Raw genomic sequence first — 22,121 nt, forward strand, 5'->3', positions numbered from 1 at the left:
CCGCACTAACCCTTCTTTTGTTGGTTTTCCTCTGCAGTAACCCCGCTTTTCTTGGTTTTTCTCCGCTCTAACCCCGCTTTTCATGGTTTTTCTCCACTCTAACCATGCTTTTCTCGGATTTCTGCTGCTCTAACCGCGCTTTTCTTCGTTTTCTTCCTCTCTAACTTCTTTTTCTTGGTTTTCCTCCGCTCTAACCCCGCTTTTCTTGGCTATCCTCCGCACTTATTCCACTTTTCTTGGTTGTCCTCCGCTCTAACTTCGCTTTTCTTGGTTTTCCTACGCTCTAACACCACTTATCTTGGTTTTCCTCCGCTCTATCACCTTTTTTCTTGGTTTTCCTGCGCTCTAACCCAGCTTTTCTTTGTTTTCCTTTTATCTAACCCTGCTTTTCTTGGTTTTTCTCCGTTCTAACCCCTCTTTTCTTGGTTTTCCTCCGCTCTATCACCGCTTTTCTTGGTTTTTCTCCACTCTAACCCCGTTTCTCTTGGTTTTCCTCTGCTCTAACACCGCTTTTCTTGGTTTTCCATTGCTCTAACCCCGCTTTTCTTGGTTTTCCTCCGCACTAACCCCTCGTTTCTTGGTTTTCCTCCGCACTAACCCCGCTTTTTTGGTTTTTCTCCACTCTAACCATGCTTTTCTCAGATTTCTGCTGCTCTAACCGCGCTTTTCTTCGTTTTCTTCCTCTCATTTTCACTTTTCTTGGTTTTCCATTGCTCTAACCCCGCTTTTCTTTGTTTTCCTTTGCTCTAACCCTGCTTTTCTTGGTTTTTCTCCGCTCTAACCCAGCTTTTCTTCGTTTTTCTCCAATCTAACCATGCTTTTCTCGGATTTCTGCTGCTCTAACACGCTTTTCTTAGTTTTCTTCCGTTCTAACTCTGCTTTACTTGGTTTTCCTCCGCTCTAACTTCGCTTTTCTTGGTTTTCCTCTGCTATAACCCAGTTTTTCTTGGATTTCCTACGCTCTAACCAAGCTTTTCTTGGTTTTCCTCCGCTCTAACTTCGCTTTTCATGGTTTTCCTCCTTTCGAACCCCGCTTTTCTTGGTTTTCCTGCACTCTATCACCACTTTTCTTGGTTTTCCTCCGCTCTAACCCCGCTTTTCTTGGTTTTCATCCGCTCTAACCCCGCTTTTCTTGGTTTTCCTCCGCTCTAACCCCGCTTTTCTTGGTTTTCCTCTGCTATAACCCAGTTTTTCTTGGATTTCCTATGCTCTAACCCAGCTTTTCTTGGTTTTCCTCCGCTCTAACTTCGCTTTTCATGGTTTTCCTCCTTTCTAACCCCGCTTTTCTTGGTTTTCCTCCGCTCTATCACCACTTTTCTTGGTTTTCCTCCGCTCTAACCCCGCTTTTCTTGGTTTTCATCCGCAATACCCCGCTTTTCTTGGTTTTCCTCCGCTATAACCCCGCTTTTCTTGGTTTTCCTCCGCTCTAACTTCACTTTTCTTTGTTTTCCATTGCTCTAACCCCGCTTTTCTTGGTTTTCTTCCGCTCTAATCCCGCTTTTCATGGTTTTTCTCCGCTCTAACTCAGCTTTTCATCGTTTTTCTCTACTCTAGCCATGCTTTTCTCGGATTTCTGCTGCTCTAACCACGCTTTTCTTCGTTTTCTTCCGTTCTAACTCTGCTTTACTTGGTTTTCCTCCGCTCTAACCCCGCTTTTCTTGGTTTTCCTCCGCTCTAACCCCGCTTTTCTTGGTTTTCCTCCGCTATAACCTTGCTTTTCTTGGTTTTCCTACGCTCTAATCCCGCGTTTCTTGGTTTTTCTCCGCTCTAACCCAGCTTTTCATCGTTTTTCTCCACTCTAGCCATGCTTTTCTCGGATTTCTGCTGCTCTAACCACGATTTTCTTCGTTTTCTTCCGTTCTAACTCTGCTTTACTTGGTTTTCCTCCGCTCTAACCCCACTTTTCATGCTTTTCCTCCACTCTAACCCCGCTTTTCTTGGTTTTCCTCCGCTATAATCCCGCTTTTCTTGGTTTTCCTCCGCTCTAACCCCGCTTTTCTTGGTTTTCCTCCTTTCTAACCCCTCTTTTCTTGGTTTTCCTTCGCTCTATCTCAGCTTTTCTTGGTTTTCCACCGCTCTAACTCCGCTTTTCTTGGTTTTCCTCCGCACTTATTCTGCTTTTCTTGGTTTTCCTCAGCTCTAACCTTACTTTTCATGCTTTTCCTCCGCTCTAACCCCGATTTTCTTGGTTTCCTCCGCTCTTACCCCGCTTTTCTTGGTTTTCCTCCGCTCTAACCAAGCTTTTCTTGGTTTTCCTTTGCTCTAACCCTGCTTTTCTTGTTTTTTCTCTGCTCTAACCCCGCTTTTCTTGGTTTTCCTCCCTTCTATCCTTGCTTTTCTTGGTTTTCCTCCGTTCTAACCCCTCTTTTCTTGGTTTTCCTCCACTCTAATCCCGCTTTTCTTGGTTTTTCTCCGCTCTAACCCACCTTTTCATCGTTTTCCTTTGCTCTAACCCCGCTTTTCTTGGTTTTCCTCCCTTCTATCCCCGCTTTTCTTGGTTTTTCTCCTCTCTAACCCTGTTTCTCGTGGTTTTCCTCCGCTCTAACACCGCTTTTCTTGTTTTTCCTTTGCTCTAACCCCGCTTTTCTTGGTTTTCCTCCGCACTAACCCCTCTTTTCTTGGTTTTCCTCTGCAGTAACCCCGCTTTTCTTGGTTTTTCTCCGCTCTAACCCCGCTTTTCATGGTTTTTCTCCACTCTAACCATGCTTTTCTCGGATTTCTGCTGCTCTAACCCCGCTTTTCTTCGTTTTCTTCCTCTCTAACTTCTTTTTCTTGGTTTTCCTCCGCTCTAACCCCGCTTTTCTTGGTTATGCTCCGCACTTATTCCACTTTTCTTGGTTTTCCTCCGCTCTAACTTCGCTTTTCTTGGTTTTCCTCCGCTCTAACCCCGCTTTTCTTGGTTTTCATTTGCTCTAACCCTGCTTTTCTTGGTTTTCCTACTCTCTAACCCCGCTTTTCTTGGTTTTCCTCCTTTCTAACCCCTCTTTTCTTGGTTTGCCTTCGCTCTATCTCAGCTTTTCTTGGTTTTCCTCCGCTCTAACCCCTCTTTTCTTGGTTTTCCCTCCGCACTTATTCCGCTTTTCTTGGTTTTCCTCAGCTCTAACCTTACTTTCCATGCTTTTCCTCCGCTCTAACCCCGATTTTCTTGGTTTTCCTCCGCTCTTACCCCGCTTTTCTTGGTTTTCCTCTGCTCTAACCAAGCTTTTCTTGGTTTTCCTTTGCTCTAACCCTGCTTTTCTTGTTTTTTCTTTGCTCTAACCCCACTTTTCTTGGTTTTCCTCCCTTCTATCCCCGCTTTTCTTGGTTTTCCTCCGTTCTAACCCCTCTTTTTTTGGTTTTCCTCTGCTCTAACTTCACTTTTCTTGGTTTTCCATTGCTCTAACCCCGCTTTTCTTGGTTTTCCTCCACTCTAATCCCGCTTTTCTTGGTTTTTCACCGCTCTAACCCACCTTTTCATCGTTTTCCTTTGCTCTAACCCCGCTTTTCTTGGTTTTCCTCCCTTCTATCCCCGCTTTTCTTGGTTTTTCTCCTCTCTAACCCTGTTTCTCGTGGTTTTCCTCCGCTCTAACACCGCTTTTCTTGTTTTTCCTTTGCTCTAACCCCTCTTTTCTTGGTTTTCCTACGCACTAACCCCTCTTTTCTTGGTTTTCCTCTGCAGTAACCCCACTTTTCTTGGTTTTTCTCCGCTCTAACCCCGCTTTTCATGGCTTTTCTCCACTCTAACCATGCTTTTCTCGGATTTCTGCTGCTCTAACCGCGCTTTTCTTCGTTTTCTTCCTCTCTAACTTCTTTTTCTTTGTTTTCCTCTTCCCTAACCCCGCTTTTCTTGTTTATCCTCTGCACTTATTCCACTTTTCTTGGTTTTCCTCCGATCTAACTACGCTTTTCTTGCTTTTCCTACGCTCTAACACCACTTTTCTTTGTTTTCCTCCGCTCTATCACCTTTTTTCTTGGTTTTCCTGCGCTCTAACCTAGCTTTTCTTTTCCTTTTATCTAACCCTGCTTTTCTTGGTTTTTCTCCGCTCTAACCCCTCTTTTCTTGGTTTTCCTCCGCTCTATCACCGCTTTTCTTGGTTTTTCTCCACTCTAACCCCGTTTCTCTTGGTTTTCCTCTGATCTAACACCGCTTTTCTTGGTTTTTCATTGCTCTAACCCCGCTTTTCTTGGTTTTCCTCCGCACTAACCCCGCTTTTCTTGGTTTTCCTCCGCACGAAACCCGCTTTTTTAGTTTTTCTCCACTCTAACCCAGCTTTTCATGGTTTTTCTCCACTCTAACCATGCTTTTCTCAGATTTCTGCTGCTCTAACCGCGCTTTTCTTCATTTTCTTCCTCTCATTTTCACTTTTCTTGGTTTTCCCTTGCTCTAACCTAGTTTTTCTTGGTTATCCTCCGCTCTAACCCCGCTTTTCTTGGTTTTCATCCGCTCTAACCCCGCTTTTCTTGGTTTTCCTCCTCTCAAAACCCGTTTTTCTTGGTTTTCATCCGCTCTAACTTCACTTTTCTTGGTTTTCCATTGCTCTAACCACGCTTTTCTTTGTTTTCCACCGCTCTAATCCCTCTTTTCTTGGTTTTTCTCCGCTCTAACCCAGCGTTTCATCGTTTTTCTCCAATCTAACCATGCTTTTCTCGGATTTCTGCTGCTCTAACACGCTTTTCTTCGTTTTCTTCCGTTCTAACTCTGCTTTACTTGGTTTTCCTCCACTCTAACCCCGCTTTTCTTGGTTTTCCTCCGCTCTAACCCCGCTTTTCTTGGTTTTCCTCCGCTATAACCTTGCTTTTCTTGGTTTTCCTACGCTCTAATCCCGCGTTTCTTGGTTTTTCTCCGCTCTAACCCAGCTTTTCATCGTTTTTCTCCACTCTAGCCATGCTTTTCTCGGATTTCTGCTGCTCTAACCACGATTTTCTTCGTTTTCTTCCGTTCTAACTCTGCTTTACTTGGTTTTCCTCCGCTCTAACCCCACTTTTCATGCTTTTCCTCCACTCTAACCCCGCTTTTCTTGGTTTTCCTCCGCTATAATCCCGCTTTTCTTGGTTTTCCTCCGCTCTAACTTCGCTTTTCTTGGTTTTCCTCCGCTCTAACCCCGCTTTTCTTGGTTTTCATTTGCTCTAACCCTGCTTTTCTTGGTTTTCCTCCGCTCTAACCCCGCTTTTCTTGGTTTTCCTCCTTTCTAACCCCTCTTTTCTTGGTTTTCCTTCGCTCTATCTCAGCTTTTCTTGGTTTTCCACCGCTCTAACTCCGCTTTTCTTGGTTTTCCTCCGCACTTATTCTGCTTTTCTTGGTTTTCCTCAGCTCTAACCTTACTTTTCATGCTTTTCCTCCGCTCTAACCCCGATTTTCTTGGTTTCCTCCGCTCTTACCCCGCTTTTCTTGGTTTTCCTCCGCTCTAACCAAGCTTTTCTTGGTTTTCCTTTGCTCTAACCCTGCTTTTCTTGTTTTTTCTCTGCTCTAACCCCGCTTTTCTTGGTTTTCCTCCCTTCTATCCTTGCTTTTCTTGGTTTTCCTCCGTTCTAACCCCTCTTTTCTTGGTTTTCCTCCACTCTAATCCCGCTTTTCTTGGTTTTTCTCCGCTCTAACCCACCTTTTCATCGTTTTCCTTTGCTCTAACCCCGCTTTTCTTGGTTTTCCTCCCTTCTATCCCCGCTTTTCTTGGTTTTTCTCCTCTCTAACCCTGTTTCTCGTGGTTTTCCTCCGCTCTAACACCGCTTTTCTTGTTTTTCCTTTGCTCTAACCCCGCTTTTCTTGGTTTTCCTCTGCACTAACCCCTCTTTTCTTGGTTTTCCTCTGCAGTAACCCTGCTTTTCTTGGTTTTTCTCCGCTCTAACCCCGCTTTTCATGGCTTTTCTCCACTCTAACCATGCTTTTCTCGGATTTCTGCTGCTCTAACCCCGCTTTTCTTCGTTTTCTTCCTCTCTAACTTCTTTTTCTTGGCTTTCCTCCGCTCTAACCCCGCTTTTCTTGGTTATCCTCCGCACTTATTCCACTTTTCTTGGTTTTCCTCCGCTCTAACTTCGCTTTTCTTGGTTTTCCTCCGCTCTAACCCCGCTTTTCTTGGTTTTCATTTGCTCTAACCCTGCTTTTCTTGGTTTTCCTACTCTCTAACCCCGCTTTTCTTGGTTTTCCTCCTTTCTAACCCCTCTTTTCTTGGTTTGCCTTCGCTCTATCTCAGCTTTTCTTGGTTTTCCTCCGCTCTAACCCCTCTTTTCTTGGTTTTCCTCCGCACTTATTCCGCTTTTCTTGGTTTTCCTCAGCTCTAACCTTACTTTCCATGCTTTTCCTCCGCTCTAACCCCGATTTTCTTGGTTTTCCTCCGCTCTTACCCCGCTTTTCTTGGTTTTCCTCTGCTCTAACCAAGATTTTCTTGGTTTTCCTTTGCTCTAACCCTGCTTTTCTTGTTTTTTCTCTGCTCTAACCCCACTTTTCTTGGTTTTCCTCCCTTCTATCCCCGCTTTTCTTGGTTTTCCTCCGTTCTAACCCCTCTTTTTTTGGTTTTCCTCTGCTCTAACTTCACTTTTCTTGGTTTTCCATTGCTCTAACCCCGCTTTTCTTGGTTTTCCTCCACTCTAATCCCGCTTTTCTTGGTTTTTCACCGCTCTAACCCACCTTTTCATCGTTTTCCTTTGCTCTAACCCCGCTTTTCTTGGTTTTCCTCCCTTCTATCCCCGCTTTTCTTGGTTTTTCTCCTCTCTAACCCTGTTTCTCGTGGTTTTCCTCCGCTCTAACACCGCTTTTCTTGTTTTTCCTTTGCTCTAACCCCGCTTTTCTTGGTTTTCCTCCGCTCTAACCCCGCTTTTCTTTGTTTTCCTCCGCACTAAACCCGCTTTTTTGGTTTTTCTCCACTCTAACCCAGCTTTTCATGGTTTTTCTCCACTGTAACCATGCTTTTCTCAGATTTCTGCTGCTCTAACCGCGCTTTTCTTCGTTTTCTTCCTCTCATTTTCACTTTTCTTGGTTTTCCTCTGCTCTAACCTTGTTTTTCTTGGTTATCCTCCGCTCTAACCCCGCTTTTCTTGGTTTTCATCCGCTCTAACCCCGCTTTTCTTGGTTTTCCTCCGCACTTATTCCGCTTTTCTTGGTTTTCCTCAGCTCTAACCTTACTTTTCATGCTTTTCCTCTGCTCTAACCCCGATTTTCTTGGTTTCCTCCGCTCTTACCCCGCTTTTCTTGGTTTTCCTCCACTCTAACCAAGCTTTTCTTGGTTTTCCTTTGCTCTAACCCTGGTTTTCTTGGTTTTCCTCCGCTCTAACCCCGCTTTTCTTGGTTTTCCTCCGTTCTAACCCCTCTTTTTTTGGTTTTCCTCTGCTCTAACTTCACTTTTCTTGGTTTTCCATTGCTCTAACCCCGCTTTTCTTGGTTTTCCTCCACTCTAATCCCGCTTTTCTTGGTTTTTCACCGCTCTAACCCACCTTTTCATCGTTTTCCTTTGCTCTAACCCCGCTTTTCTTGGTTTTCCTCCCTTCTATCCCCGCTTTTCTTGGTTTTTCTCCTCTCTAACCCTGTTTCTCGTGGTTTTCCTCCGCTCTAACACCGCTTTTCTTGTTTTTCCTTTGCTCTAACCCCGCTTTTCTTGGTTTTCCTCCGCTCTAACCCCGCTTTTTTGGTTTTTCTCCACTCTAACCCAGCTTTTCATGGTTTTTCTCCACTCTAACCATGCTTTTCTCAGATTTCTGCTGCTCTAACCGCGCTTTTCTTCGTTTTCTTCCTCTCATTTTCACTTTTCTTGGTTTTCCTCTGCTCTAACCTTGTTTTTCTTGGTTATCCTCCGCTCTCACCCCGCTTTTCTTGGTTTTCATCCGCTCTAACCCCGCTTTTCTTGGTTTTCCTCCGCTCTAACCCCGCTTTTCTTGGTTTTCCTCCGCACTAAACCCGCTTTTTTGGTTTTTCTCCACTCTAACCCAGCTTTTCATGGTTTTTCTCCACTCTAACCATGCTTTTCTCAGATTTCTGCTGCTCTAACCGCGCTTTTCTTCGTTTTCTTCCTCTCATTTTCACTTTTCTTGGTTTTCCTCTGCTCTAACCTTGTTTTTCTTGGTTATCCTCCGCTCTAACCCCGATTTTCTTGGTTTTCATCCGCTCTAACCCCGCTTTTCTTGGTTTTCCTCCTCACTTATTCCGCTTTTCTTGGTTTTCCTCAGCTCTAACCTTACTTTTCATGCTTTTCCTCTGCTCTAACCTTGATTTTCTTGGTTTCCTCCGCTCTTACCCCGCTTTTCTTGGTTTTCCTCCACTCTAACCAAGCTTTTCTTGGTTTTCCTTTGCTCTAACCCTGCTTTTCTTGGTTTTCCTCCGCTCTAACCCGGCTTTTCTTGGTTTTCCTCCTTACTAACCTCTCTTTTCTTGGTTTTCCTCCGCTCTATCTCAGCTTTTCTTGGTTTTCTTCCGCTCTAACCCCGCTTTTCTTTGTTTTCCTCCGCACTTATTCCGCTTTTCTTGGTTTTCCTCTGCTCTAACTTCACTTTTCTTGGTTTTCCATTGCTCTAACCCCGCTTTTCTTGGTTTTCCTCCACTCTAATCCCGCTTTTCTTGGTTTTTCTCCGCTCTAACCCACCTTTTCATCGTTTTCCTTTGCTCTAACCCCGCTTTTCTTGGTTTTCCTCCCTTCTATCCCCGCTTTTCTTGGTTTTTCTCCTCTCTAACCCTGTTTCTCGTGGTTTTCCTCCGCTCTAACACCGCTTTTCTTGTTTTTCCTTTGCTCTAACCCCGCTTTTCTTGGTTTTCCTCCGCACTAACCCCTCTTTTCTTGGTTTTCCTCTGCAGTAACCCCGCTTTTCTTGGTTTTTCTCCGCTCTAACCCCGCTTTTCATGGTTTTTCTCCACTCTAACCATGCTTTTCTCGGATTTCTGCTGCTCTAACCCCGCTTTTCTTCGTTTTCTTCCTCTCTAACTTCTTTTTCTTGGTTTTCCTCCGCTCTAACCCCGCTTTTCTTGGTAATCCTCCGCACTTATTCCACTTTTCTTGGTTTTCCTCCGCTCTAACTTCGCTATTCTTGGTTTTCCTCCGCTCTAACCCCGCTTTTCTTGGTTTTCATTTGCTCTAACCCTGCTTTTCTTGGTTTTCCTCCGCTCTAACCCCGCTTTTCTTGGTTTTCCTCCTTACTAACCCCTCTTTTCTTGGTTTTCCTCCGCTCTATGTCAGCTTTTCTTGGTTTTCCTCCGCTCTAACCCCGCTTTTCTTGGTTTTCCTCCGCACTTATTCCGCTTTTCTTGGTTTTCCTCAGCTCTAACCTTACTTTCCATGCTTTTCCTCCGCTCTAACCCCGATTTTCTTGGTTTTCCTCCGCTCTTACCCCGCTTTTCTTGGTTTTCCTCCGCTCTAACCAAGCTTTTCTTGGTTTTCCTTTGCTCTAACCCTGCTTTTCTTGTTTTTTCTCTGCTCTAACCCCGCTTTTCTTGGTTTTCCTCCCTTCTATCCCCGCTTTTCTTGGTTTTCCTCCGTTCTAACCCCTCTTTTCTTGGTTTTCCTCTGCTCTAACTTCACTTTTCTTGGTTTTCCATTGCTCTAACCCCGCTTTTCTTGGTTTTCCTCCACTCTAATCCCGCTTTTCTTGGTTTTTCTCCGCTCTAACCCACCTTTTCATCGTTTTCCTTTGCTCTAACCCCGCTTTTCTTGGTTTTCCTCCCTTCTATCCCCGCTTTTCTTGGTTTTTCTCCGCTCTAACCCTGTTTCTCGTGGTTTCCCTCCGCTCTAACACCGCTTTTCTTGTTTTTCCTTTGCTCTAACCCCGCTTTTCTTGGTTTTCCTCCGCACTAACCCCTCTTTTCTTGGTTTTCATCTGCAGTAACCCCGCTTTTCTTGGTTTTTCTCCGCTCTAAACCTGCTTTTCATGGTTTTTCTCCACTCTAACCATGCTTTTCTCGGATTTCTGCTGCTCTAACCGCGCTTTTCTTCGTTTTCTTCCTCTCTAACTTCTTTTTCTTGGTTTTCCTCCGCTCTAACCCCGCTTTTCTTGGTTATCCTCCGCACTTATTCCACTTTTCTTGGTTTTCCTCCGCTCTAACTTCGCTTTTCTTGGTTTTCCTCCGCTCTAACCCCGCTTTTCTTGGTTTTCCTCCGCTCTAACCCCGCTTTTCTTGGTTTTCCTCCACTCTAACCCCGCTTTTCTTGGTTTTCCTTCTTTCTAACCCCGCTTGTCTTGGTTTTCCTCCCTTCTATCCCCGCTTTTCTTGGTTTTTCTGCGCTCTAACCCCGCTTTTCTTGGTTTTTCTCCTCTCTAACCCCGTTTTTCTTGGTTTTCCTCCGCTCTAACATAGCTTTTCTTGGTTTTCCTTTGCTCTAACCCCGCTTTTCTTGGTTTTCCTCTGCACTAACCCCTCTTTTCTTGGTTTTCCTCCGCACTAACCTTGCTTTTCTTGGTTATTCTCCACTCTAACCATGCTTTTCTCGGATTTCTGCTGCTCTAACCGCGCTTTTCTTCGTTTTCTTCCTCTCTTAATTCTTTTTCTTGGTTTTCCTCCGATCCAACCCCGCTTTTCTTGGTTTTCCACCGTACTTATTCTGCTTTTCTTGGTTTTCCTCCGCTCTAACTTCGCTTTTCTTGGTTATCTTCCGCTCTATCCCCAATTTACTTGGTTTTCCTCCACTCTAACCCCGCTTTTCTTGGTTTTCCTCCGCTCTAACCCCGCTTTTCTTGGTTTTCCTCCGCACTAACCCCGCTTTTCTTGGTTTTCCTCCGCACTAAACCCGCTTTTTTGGTTTTTCTCCACTCTAACCCAGCTTTTCATGGTTTTTCTCCACTCTAACCATGCTTTTCTCAGATTTCTGCTGCTCTAACCGCGCTTTTCTTCGTTTTCTTCCTCTCATTTTCACTTTTCTTGGTTTTCCTCTGCTCTAACCTTGTTTTTCTTGGTTATCCTCCGCTCTAACCCCGCTTTTCTTGGTTTTCATCCGCTCTAACCCCGCTTTTCTTGGTTTTCCTCCGCACTTATTCCGCTTTTCTTGGTTTTCCTCAGCTCTAACCTTACTTTTCATGCCTTTCCTCTGCTCTAACCCCGATTTTCTTGGTTTCCTCCGCTCTTACCCCGCTTTTCTTGGTTTTCCTCCACTCTAACCAAGCTTTTCTTGGTTTTCCTTTGCTCTAACCCTGCTTTTCTTGGTTTTCCACCGCTCTAACCCCGCTTTTCTTGGTTTTCCTCCTTACTAACCCCTCTTTTCTTGGTTTTCCTCCGCTCTATCTCAGCTTTTCTTGGTTTTCCACCGCTCTAACCCCGCTTTTCTTGGTTTTCCTCCGCACTTATTCTGCTTTTCTTGGTTTTCCTCAGCTCTAACCTTACTTTTCATGCTTTTCCTCCGCTCTAACCCCGATTTTCTTGGTTTCCTCCGCTCTTACCCCGCTTTTCTTGGTTTTCCTCCGCTCTAACCAAGCTTTTCTTGGTTTTCCTTTGCTCTAACCCTGCTTTTCTTGTTTTTTCTCTGCTCTAACCCCGCTTTTCTTGGTTTTCCTCCCTTCTATCCCCGCTTTTCTTGGTTTTCCTCCGTTCTAACCCCTCTTTTCTTGGTTTTCCTCCACTCTAATCCCGCTTTTCTTGGTTTTTCTCCGCTCTAACCCACCTTTTCATCGTTTTCCTTTGCTCTAACCCCGCTTTTCTTGGTTTTCCTCCCTTCTATCCACGCTTTTCTTGGTTTTTCTCCTCTCTAACCCTGTTTCTCGTGGTTTTCCTCCGCTCTAACACCGCTTTTCTTGTTTTTCCTTTGCTCTAACCCCGCTTTTCTTGGTTTTCCTCCGCACTAACCCCTCTTTTCTTGGTTTTCCTCTGCAGTAACCCCGCTTTTCTTGGTTTTTCTCCGCTTTAACCCCGCTTTTCATGGTTTTTCTCCACTCTAACCATGCTTTTCTCGGATTTCTGCTGCTCTAACCCCGCTTTTCTTCGTTTTCTTCCTCTCTAACTTCTTTTTCTTGGTTTTCCTCCGCTCTAACCCCGCTTTTCTTGGTTATCCTCCGCACTTATTCCACTTTTCTTGGTTTTCCTCCGCTCTAACTTCGCTTTTCTTGGTTTTCCTCCGCTCTAACCTCGCTTTTCTTGGTTTTCATTTGCTCTAACCCTGCTTTTCTTGGTTTTCCTCCGCTCTAACCCCGCTTTTCTTGGTTTTCCTCCTTACTAACCCCTCTTTTCTTGGTTTTCCTCCGCTCTATCTCAGATTTTCTTGGTTTTCCTCCGCTCTAACCCCGCTTTTCTTGGTTTTCCTCCGCACTTATTCCGCTTTTCTTGGTTTTCCTCAGCTCTAACCTTACTTTTCATGCTTTTCCTCCGTTCTAACCCCGCTTTTCTTGGTTTTCCTCCTTACTAACCCCTCTTTTCTTGGTTTTCCTCCGCTCTATCTCAGCTTTTCTTGGTTTTCCTCCGCTCTAACCCCGCTTTTCTTGGTTTTCCTTTGCACTTATTCCGCTTTTCTTGGTTTTCCTCAGCTCTAACCTTACTTTTCATGCTTTTCCTCCGCTCTAACCCCGATTTTCTTGGTTTTCCTCCGCTCTTACCCCGCTTTTCTTGGTTTTCCGCCGCTCTAACCAAGCTTTTCTTGGTTTTCCTTTGCTCTAACTATGCTTTTCTTGTTTTTTCTCTGCTCTAACCCCGCTTTTCTTGGTTTTCCTCCCTTCTATCCCCGCTTTTCTTGGTTTTCCTCCGTTCTAACCCCTCTTTTCTTGGTTTTCCTCTGCTCTAACTTCACTTTTCTTGGTTTTCCATTGCTCTAACCCCGCTTTTCTTGGTTTTCCGCCGCTCTAACCAAGCTTTTCTTGGTTTTCCTTTGCTCTAACACTGCTTTTCTTGTTTTTTCTCTGCTCTAACCCCGCTTTTCTTGGTTTTCCTCCCTTCTATCCCCGCTTTTCTTGGTTTTCCTTCGTTCTAACCCCTCTTTTCTTGGTTTTCCTCTGCTCTAACATCACTTTTCTTGGTTTTCCATTGCTCTAACCCCGCTTTTCTTGGTTTTCCTCCACTCTAATCCCGCTTTTCTTGGTTTTTCTCCGCTCTAACCCACCTTTTCATCGTTTTCCTTTGCTCTAACCCCGCTTTTCTTGGTTTTCCTCCCTTCTATCCCCGCTTTTCTTGGTTTTTCTCCGCTCTAACCCTGTTTCTCGTGGTTTTCCTCCGCTCTAACACAGCTTTTCATGATTTTCCTTTGCTCTAACCCCGCTTTTCTTGGTTTTCCTCCGCACTAACCCCTCTTTTCTTGGTTTTCCTCTGCAGTAACCCCGCTTTTCTTGGTTTTTCTCCGCTCTAACCCCGCTTTTCATGGTTTTTCTCCACTCTAACCATGCTTTTCTCGGATTTCTGCTGCTCTAACCGCGCTTTTCTTCGTTTTCTTCCTCTCTAACTTCTTTTTCTTGGTTTTCCTCCGCTCTAACCCCGCTTTTCTTGGTTATCCTCCGCACTTATTCCACTTTTCTTGGTTTTCCTCCGCTCTAACTTCGCTTTTCTTGGTTTTCCTCCGCTCTAACCCCGATTTTCTTGGTTTTCCTCCGCTCTAACCCCGCTTTTCTTGGTTTTCCTCCGCTCTAACCCCGCTTTTCTTGGTTTTCCTTCTTTCTAACCCCGCTTGTCTTGGTTTTCCTCCCTTCTATCCCCGCTTTTCTTGGTTTTTCTGCGCTCTAACCCCGCTTTTCTTGGTTTTTCTCCTCTCTAACCCCGTTTTTCTTGGTTTTCCTCTGCTCTAACATAGCTTTTTTTGGTTTTCCTTTGCTCTAACCCCGCTTTTCTTGGTTTTCCTCTGCACTAACCCCTCTTTTATTGGTTTTCCTCCGCACTAACCCCGCTTTTCTTGGTTTTTCTCCACTCTAACCATGCTTTTCTCGGATTTCTGCTGCTCTAGCCACGCTTTTCTTCGTTTTCTTCCTCTCTTAATTCTTTTTCTTGGTTTTCCTCCGATCCAACGCAGCTTTTCTTGGTTTTCCTCCGTACTTATTCTGCTTTTCTTGGTTTTCCTCCGCTCTAACTTCGCTTTTCTTGGTTATCTTCCGCTCTATCCCCAATTTACTTGGTTTTCCTCCACTCTAACCCCGCTTTTCTTGGTTTTCCTCCGCTCTAACCCCGCTTTTCATGGTTTTCCTCCGCTCTAACCCCGCTTTTCTTGGTTTTCCTTTGCTCTATCTTCGCTTGTCTTGGTTTTCCTTTGCTCTAACCCTGCTTTTCTTGGTTTTTCTCCACTCTAACCCAGCTTTTCATGGTTTTTCTCCACTCTAACCATGCTTTTCTCATATTTCTGCTGCTCTAACCGCGCTTTTCTTCGTTTTCTTCCTCTAATTTTTTTTTCTTGGTTTTCCTTCGCTCTAACCTAGTTTTTCTTGGTTATCCTCCGCTCTATCCCCGCTTTTCTTGGTTTTCATCCGCTCTAACCCCGCTTTTCTTGGTTTTCCTCCTCTCTAACCCCGCTTTTCTTGGTTTTCATCCGCTCTAACTTCACTTTTCTTGGTTTTCCATTGCTCTAACCCCGCTTTTCATTGTTTTCCACAGCTCTAATCCCTCTTTTCTTGGTTTTCCTCCGATCTAACCCAGCTTTTCATCGTTTTTCTCCACTCTAACCATGCTTTTCTCGGATTTCTGCTGCTCTAACACGCTTTTCTTCGTTTTCTTCCGTTCTAACTCTGCTTTACTTGGTTTTCTTCCGCTCTAACCCCGCTTTTCTTGGTTTTCCTCTGCTATAACCCCGCTTTTCTTGGTTTTCCTACGCTCTAACCTAGCTTTTCTTGGGTTTCCTCCGCTCTAACCCCGCTTTTCTTGGTTTTCATTTGCTCTAACCCTGCTTTTTTTGGTTTTCCTCCGCTCTAACCCCGCTTTTCTTGGTTTTCCTCCTTTCTAACCCCTCTTTTCTTGGTTTTCCTTCGCTCTATCTCAGCTTTTCTTGGTTTTCCACCACTCTAACCCCGCTTTTCTTGGTTTTCCTCCGCACTTATTCCGCTTTTCTTGGTTTTCCTCAGCTCTAACCTTACTTTCCATGCTTTTCCTCCGCTCTAACCCCGATTTTCTTGGTTTTCCTCCGCTCTTACCCCGGTTTTCTTGGTTTTCCTCCGCTCTAACCAAGCTTTTCTTGGTTTTCCTTTGCTCTAACCCTGCTTTTCTTGTTTTTTCTCTGCTCTAACCCCACTTTTCTTGGTTTTCCTCCCTTCTATCCCCGCTTTTCTTGGTTTTCCTCCGTTCTAACCCCTCTTTTCTTGGTTTTCCTCTGCTCTAACTTCACTTTTCTTGGTTTTCCATTGCTCTAACCCCGCTTTTCTTGGTTTTCCTCCACTCTAATCCCGCTTTTCTTGGTTTTTCTCCGCTCTAACCCACCTTTTCATCGTTTTCCTTTGCTCTAACCCCGCTTTTCTTGGTTTTCCTCCCTTCTATCCCCGCTTTTCTTGGTTTTTCTCCTCTCTAACCCTGTTTCTCGTGGTTTTCCTCCGCTCTAACACCGCTTTTCTTGGTTTTCCTCCGCACTAACCCCTCTTTTCTTGGTTTTCCTCTGCAGTAACCCCGCTTTTCTTGGTTTTTCTCCGCTTTAACCCCGCTTTTCACGGTTTTTCTCCACTCTAACCATGCTTTTCTCGGATTTCATCTGCTCTAACCCCGCTTTTCTTCGTTTTCTTCCTCTCTAACTTCTTTTTCTTGGTTTTCCTCCGCTCTAACCCCGCTTTTCTTGGTTATCCTCCGCACTTATTCCACTTTTCTTGGTTTTCCTCCGCTCTAACTTCGCTTTTCTTGGTTTTCCTCCGCTCTAACCCCGCTTTTCTTGGTTTTCATTTGCTCTAACCCTGCTTTTCTTGGTTTTCCTCCGCTCTAACCCCGCTTTTCTTGGTTTTCCTCCTTACTAACCCCTCTTTTCTTGGTTTTCCTCCGCTCTATCTCAGCTTTTCTTGGTTTTCCTCCGCTCTAACCCCGCTTTTCTTGGTTTTCCTCCGCACTTATTCCGCTTTTCTTGGTTTTCCTCAGCTCTAACCTTACTTTTCATGCTTTTCCTCCGCTCTAACCCCGCTTTTCTTGGTTTTCCTCCTTACTAACCCCTCTTTTCTTGGTTTTCCTCCGCTCTATCTCAGCTTTTCTTGGTTTTCCTCCGCTCTAACCCCGCTTTTCTTGGTTTTCCTTTGCACTTATTCCGCTTTTCTTGGTTTTCCTCAGCTCTAACCTTACTTTTCATGCTTTTCCTCCGCTCTAACCCCGATTTTCTTGGTTTTCCTCCGCTCTTACCCCGCTTTTCTTGGTTTTCCGCCGCTCTAACCAAGCTTTTCTTGGTTTTCCTTTGCTCTAACTATGCTTTTCTTGTTTTTTCTCTGCTCTAACCCCGCTTTTCTTGGTTTTCCTCCCTTCTATCCCCGCTTTTCTTGGTTTTCCTCCGTTCTAACCCCTCTTTTCTTGGTTTTCCTCTGCTCTAACTTCACTTTTCTTGGTTTTCCATTGCTCTAACCCCGCTTTTCTTGGTTTTCCGCTGCTCTAACCAAGCTTTTCTTGGTTTTCCTTTGCTCTAACCCTGCTTTTCTTGTTTTTTCTCTGCTCTAACCCCGCTTTTCTTGGTTTTCCTCCCTTCTATCCCCGCTTTTCTTGGTTTTCCTTCATTCTAACCCCTCTTTTCTTGGTTTTCCTCTGCTCTAACTTCACTTTTCTTGGTTTTCCATTGCTCTAACCCCGCTTTTCTTGGTTTTCCTCCACTCTAATCCCGCTTTTCTTGGTTTTTCTCCGCTCTAACCCACCTTTTCATCGTTTTCCTTTGCTCTAACCCCGCTTTTCTTGGTTTTCCTTCCTTCTATCCCCGCTTTTCTTGGTTTTTCTCCGCTCTAACCCTGTTTCTCGTGGTTTTCCTCCGCTCTAACACAGCTTTTCATGATTTTCCTTTGCTCTAACCCCGCTTTTCTTGGTTTTCCTCCGCACTAACCCCTCTTTTCTTGGTTTTCCTCTGCAGTAACCCCGCTTTTCTTGGTTTTTCTCCGCTCTAACCCCGCTTTTCATGGTTTTTCTCCACTCTAACCATGCTTTTCTCGGATTTCTGCTGCTCTAACCCCGCTTTTCTTCGTTTTCTTCCTCTCTAACTTCTTTTTCTTGGATTTCCTCCGCTCTAACCCCGCTTTTCTTGGTTATCCTCCGCACTTATTCCACTTTTCTTGGTTTTCCTCCGCTCTAACTTCGCTTTTCTTGGTTTTCCTCCGCTCTAACCCCGCTTTTCTTGGTTTTCCTCCGCTCTAACCCCGCTTTTCTTGGTTTTCCTCCGCTCTAACCCCGCTTTTCTTGGTTTTCCTTCTTTCTAACCCCGCTTGTCTTGGTTTTCCTCCCTTCTATCCCCGCTTTTCTTGGTTTTTCTGCGCTCTAACCCCGCTTTTCTTGGTTTTTCTCCTCTCTAACCCCGTTTTTCTTGGTTTTCCTCTGCTCTAACATAGCTTTTTTTGGTTTTCCCTTTCCTCTAACCCCGCTTTTCTTGGTTTTCCTCTGCACTAACCCCTCTTTTATTGGTTTTCCTCCGCACTAACCCCGCTTTTCTTGGTTTTTCTCCACTCTAACCATGCTTTTCTCGGATTTCTGCTGCTCTAGCCACGCTTTTCTTCGTTTTCTTCCTCTCTTAATTCTTTTTCTTGGTTTTCCTCCGATCCAACGCCGCTTTTCTTGGTTTTCCTCCGTACTTATTCTGCTTTTCTTGGTTTTCCTCCGCTCTAACTTCGCTTTTCTTGGTTATCTTCCGCTCTATCCCCAATTTACTTGGTTTTCCTCCACTCTAACCCCGCTTTTCTTGGTTTTCCTCCGCTCTAACCCGCTTTTCATGGTTTTCCTCCGCTCTAACCCCGCTTTTCTTGGTTTTCCTTTGCTCTATCTTCGCTTGTCTTGGTTTTCCTTTGCTCTAACCCTGCTTTTCTTGGTTTTTCTCCACTCTAACCCAGCTTTTCATGGTTTTTCTCCACTCTAACCATGCTTTTCTCATATTTCTGCTGCTCTAACCGCGCTTTTCTTCGTTTTCTTCCTCTAATTTTTTTTTCTTGGTTTTCCTTCGCTCTAACCTAGTTTTTCTTGGTTATCCTCCGCTCTATCCCCGCTTTTCTTGGTTTTCATCCGCTCTAACCCCGCTTTTCTTGGTTTTCCTCCTCTCTAACCCCGCTTTTCTTGGTTTTCATCCGCTCTAACTTCACTTTTCTTGGTTTTCCATTGCTCTAACCCCGCTTTTCATTGTTTTCCACAGCTCTAATCCCTCTTTTCTTGGTTTTCCTCCGATCTAACCCAGCTTTTCATCGTTTTTCTCCACTCTAACCATGCTTTTCTCGGATTTCTGCTGCTCTAACACGCTTTTCTTCGTTTTCTTCCGTTCTAACTCTGCTTTACTTGGTTTTCCTCCGCTCTAACCCCGCTTTTCTTGGTTTTCCTCTGCTATAACCCCGCTTTTCTTGGTTTTCCTACGCTCTAACCTAGCTTTTCTTGGTTTTCCTCCGCTCTAACCCCGCTTTTCTTGGTTTTCATTTGCTCTAACCCTGCTTTTTTTGGTTTTCCACCGCTCTAACCCCGCTTTTCTTGGTTTTCCTCCGCACTTATTCCGCTTTTCTTGGTTTTCCTCAGCTCTAACCTTACTTTCCATGCTTTTCCTCCGCTCTAACCCCGATTTTCTTGGTTTTCCTCCGCTCTTACCCCGCTTTTCTTGGTTTTCCTCCGCTCTAACCAAGCTTTTCTTGGTTTTCCTTTGCTCTAACCCTGCTTTTCTTGTTTTTTCTCTGCTCTAACCCCACTTTTCTTGGTTTTCCTCCCTTCTATCCCCGCTTTTCTTGGTTTTCCTCCGTTCTAACCCCTCTTTTTTTGGTTTTCCTCTGCTCTAACTTCACTTTTCTTGGTTTTCCATTGCTCTAACCCCGCTTTTCTTGGTTTTCCTCCACTCTAATCCCGCTTTTCTTGGTTTTTCACCGCTCTAACCCACCTTTTCATCGTTTTCCTTTGCTCTAACCCCGCTTTTCTTGGTTTTCCTCCCTTCTATCCCCGCTTTTCTTGGTTTTTCTCCTCTCTAACCCTGTTTCTCGTGGTTTTCCTCCGCTCTAACACCGCTTTTCTTGTTTTTCCTTTGCTCTAACCCCGCTTTTCTTGGTTTTCCTCCGCACTAACCCCTCTTTTCTTGGTTTTCCTCTGCAGTAACCCCGCTTTTCTTGGTTTTTCTCCGCTCTAACCCCGCTTTTCATGGTTTTCTCCACTCTAACCATGCTTTTCTCGGATTTCTGCTGCTCTAACCCCGCTTTTCTTCGTTTTCTTCCTCTCTAACTTCTTTTTCTTGGTTTTCCTCCGCTCTAACCCCGCTTTTCTTGGTAATCCTCCGCACTTATTCCACTTTTCTTGGTTTTCCTCCGCTCTAACTTCGCTTTTCTTGGTTTTCCTCCGCTCTAACCCCGCTTTTCTTGGTTTTCATTTGCTCTAACCCTGCTTTTCTTGGTTTTCCTCCGCTCTAACCCCGCTTTTCTTGGTTTTCCTCCGCACTTATTCCGCTTTTCTTGGTTTTCCTCAGCTCTAACCTTACTTTTCATGCTTTTCCTCCGCTCTAACCCCGATTTTCTTGGTTTTCCTCCGCTCTTACCCCGCTTTTCTTGGTTTTCCTCCGCTCTAACCAAGCTTTTCTTGGTTTTCCTTTGCTCTAACCCTGCTTTTCTTGTTTTTTCTCTGCTCTAACCCCGCTTTTCTTGGTTTTCCTCCCTTCTATCCCCGCTTTTCTTGGTTTTCCTCCGTTCTAACCCCTCTTTTCTTGGTTTTCCTCTGCTCTAACTTCACTTTTCTTGGTTTTCCATTGCTCTAACCCCGCTTTTCTTGGTTTTCCTCCACTCTAATCCCGCTTTTCTTGGTTTTTCTCCGCTCTAACCCACCTTTTCATCGTTTTCCTTTGCTCTAACCCCGCTTTTCTTGGTTTTCCTCCCTTCTATCCCCGCTTTTCTTGGTTTTTCTCCGCTCTAACCCTGTTTCTCGTGGTTTCCCTCCGCTCTAACACCGCTTTTCTTGTTTTTCCTTTGCTCTAACCCCGCTTTTCTTGGTTTTCCTCCGCACTAACCCCTCTTTTCTTGGTTTTCCTCTGCAGTAACCCCGCTTTTCTTGGTTTTTCTCCGCTCTAACCCCGCTTTTCATGGTTTTTCTCCACTCTAACCATGCTTTTCTCGGATTTCTGCTGCTCTAACCGCGCTTTTCTTCGTTTTCTTCCTCTCTAACTTCTTTTTCTTGGTTTTCCTCCGCTCTAACTTCGTTTTTCTTGGTTATCTTCCGCTCTATCCCCAATTTACTTGGTTTTCCTCCACTCTAACCCCGCTTTTCTTGGTTTTCCTCCGCTCTAACCCCGCTTTTCATGGTTTTCCTCCGCTCTAACCCCGCTTTTCTTGGTTTTCCTTTGCTCTATCTTCGCTTATTTTGGTTTTCCTTTGCTCTAACCCTGCTTTTCTTGGTTTTTCTCCACTCTAACCCTGCTTTTCATGGTTTTTCTCCACTCTAACCATGCTTTTCTCATATTTCTGCTTCTCTAACCGCGCTTTTCTTCGTTTTCTTCCTCTAATTTTTTTTTCTTGGTTTTCCTTCGCTCTAACCTACTTTTTCTTGGTTATCCTCCGCTCTAACCCCGCTTTTCTTGGTTTTCCTCCGCTCTAACCCCGCTTTTCTTGGTTTTCCTTCTTTCTAACCCCGCTTGTCTTGGTTTTCCTCCCTTCTATCCCCGCTTTTCTTGGTTTTTCTGCGCTCTAACCCTGCTTTTCTTGGTTTTTCTCCTCTCTAACCCCGTTTTTCTTGGTTTTCCTCTGCTCTAACATAGCTTTTTTTGGTTTTCCTTTGCTCTAACCCCGCTTTTCTTGGTTTTCCTCTGCACTAACCCCTCTTTTATTGGTTTTCCTCCGCACTAACCCCGCTTTTCTTGGTTTTTCTCCACTCTAACCATGCTTTTCTCGGATTTCTGCTGCTCTAGCCACGCTTTTCTTCGTTTTCTTCCTCTCTTAATTCTTTTTCTTGGTTTTCCTCCGATCCAACGCCGCTTTTCTTGGTTTTCCTCCGTACTTATTCTGCTTTTCTTGGTTTTCCTCCGCTCTAACTTTGCTTTTCTTGGTTATCTTCCGCTCTATCCCCAATTTACTTGGTTTTCCTCCACTCTAACCCCGCTTTTCTTGGTTTTCCTCCGCTCTAACCCCGCTTTTCATGGTTTTCCTCCGCTCTAACCCCGCTTTTCTTGGTTTTCCTTTGCTCTATCTTCGCTTGTCTTGGTTTTCCTTTGCTCTAACCCTGCTTTTCTTGGTTTTTCTCCACTCTAACCCAGCTTTTCATGGTTTTTCTCCACTCTAACCATGCTTTTCTCATATTTCTGCTGCTCTAACCGCGCTTTTCTTCGTTTTCTTTCTCTAATTTTTTTTTCTTGGTTTTCCTTCGCTCTAACCTAGTTTTTCTTGGTTATCCTCCGCTCTATCCCCGCTTTTCTTGGTTTTCATCCGCTCTAACCCCGCTTTTCTTGGTTTTCCTCCTCTCTAACCCCGCTTTTCTTGGTTTTCATCCGCTCTAACTTCACTTTTCTTGGTTTTCCATTGCTCTAACCCCGCTTTTCTTTGTTTTCCACAGCTCTAATCCCTCTTTTCTTGGTTTTCCTCCGATCTAACCCAGCTTTTCATCGTTTTTCTCCACTCTAACCATGCTTTTCTCGGATTTCTGCTGCTCTAACACGCTTTTCTTCGTTTTCTTCCGTTCTAACTCTGCTTTACTTGGTTTTCCTCCGCTCTAACCCCGCTTTTCTTGGTTTTACTCCGCTATAACCCCGCTTTTCTTAATTTTCCTACGCTCTAACCTAGCTTTTCTTGGTTTTCCTCCGCTCTAACCCCGCTTTTCTTGGTTTTCATTTGCTCTAACCCTGCTTTTTTTGGTTTTCCTCCGCTCTAACCCCGCTTTTCTTGGTTTTCCTCCTTTCTAACCCCTCTTTTCTTGGTTTTCCTCCGCTCTATCTCAGCTTTTCTTGGTTTTCCTCCGCTCTAACCCCGCTTTTCTTGGTTTTCCTCCGCACTTATTCCGCTTTTCTTGGTTTTCCTCAGCTCTAACCTTACTTTCCATGCTTTTCCTCCGCTCTAACCCCGATTTTCTTGGTTTTCCTCCGCTCTTACCCCGCTTTTCTTGGTTTTCCTCCGCTCTAACCAAGCTTTTCTTGGTTTTCCTTTGCTCTAACCCTGCTTTTCTTGTTTTTTCTCTGCTCTAACCC

The sequence above is a fragment of the Coturnix japonica genome, chromosome 3, assembly GCF_054131305.1.
Source record: "Coturnix japonica strain WE chromosome 3, WE-NBRP24, whole genome shotgun sequence".
Taxonomy (NCBI): domain Eukaryota; kingdom Metazoa; phylum Chordata; class Aves; order Galliformes; family Phasianidae; genus Coturnix; species Coturnix japonica.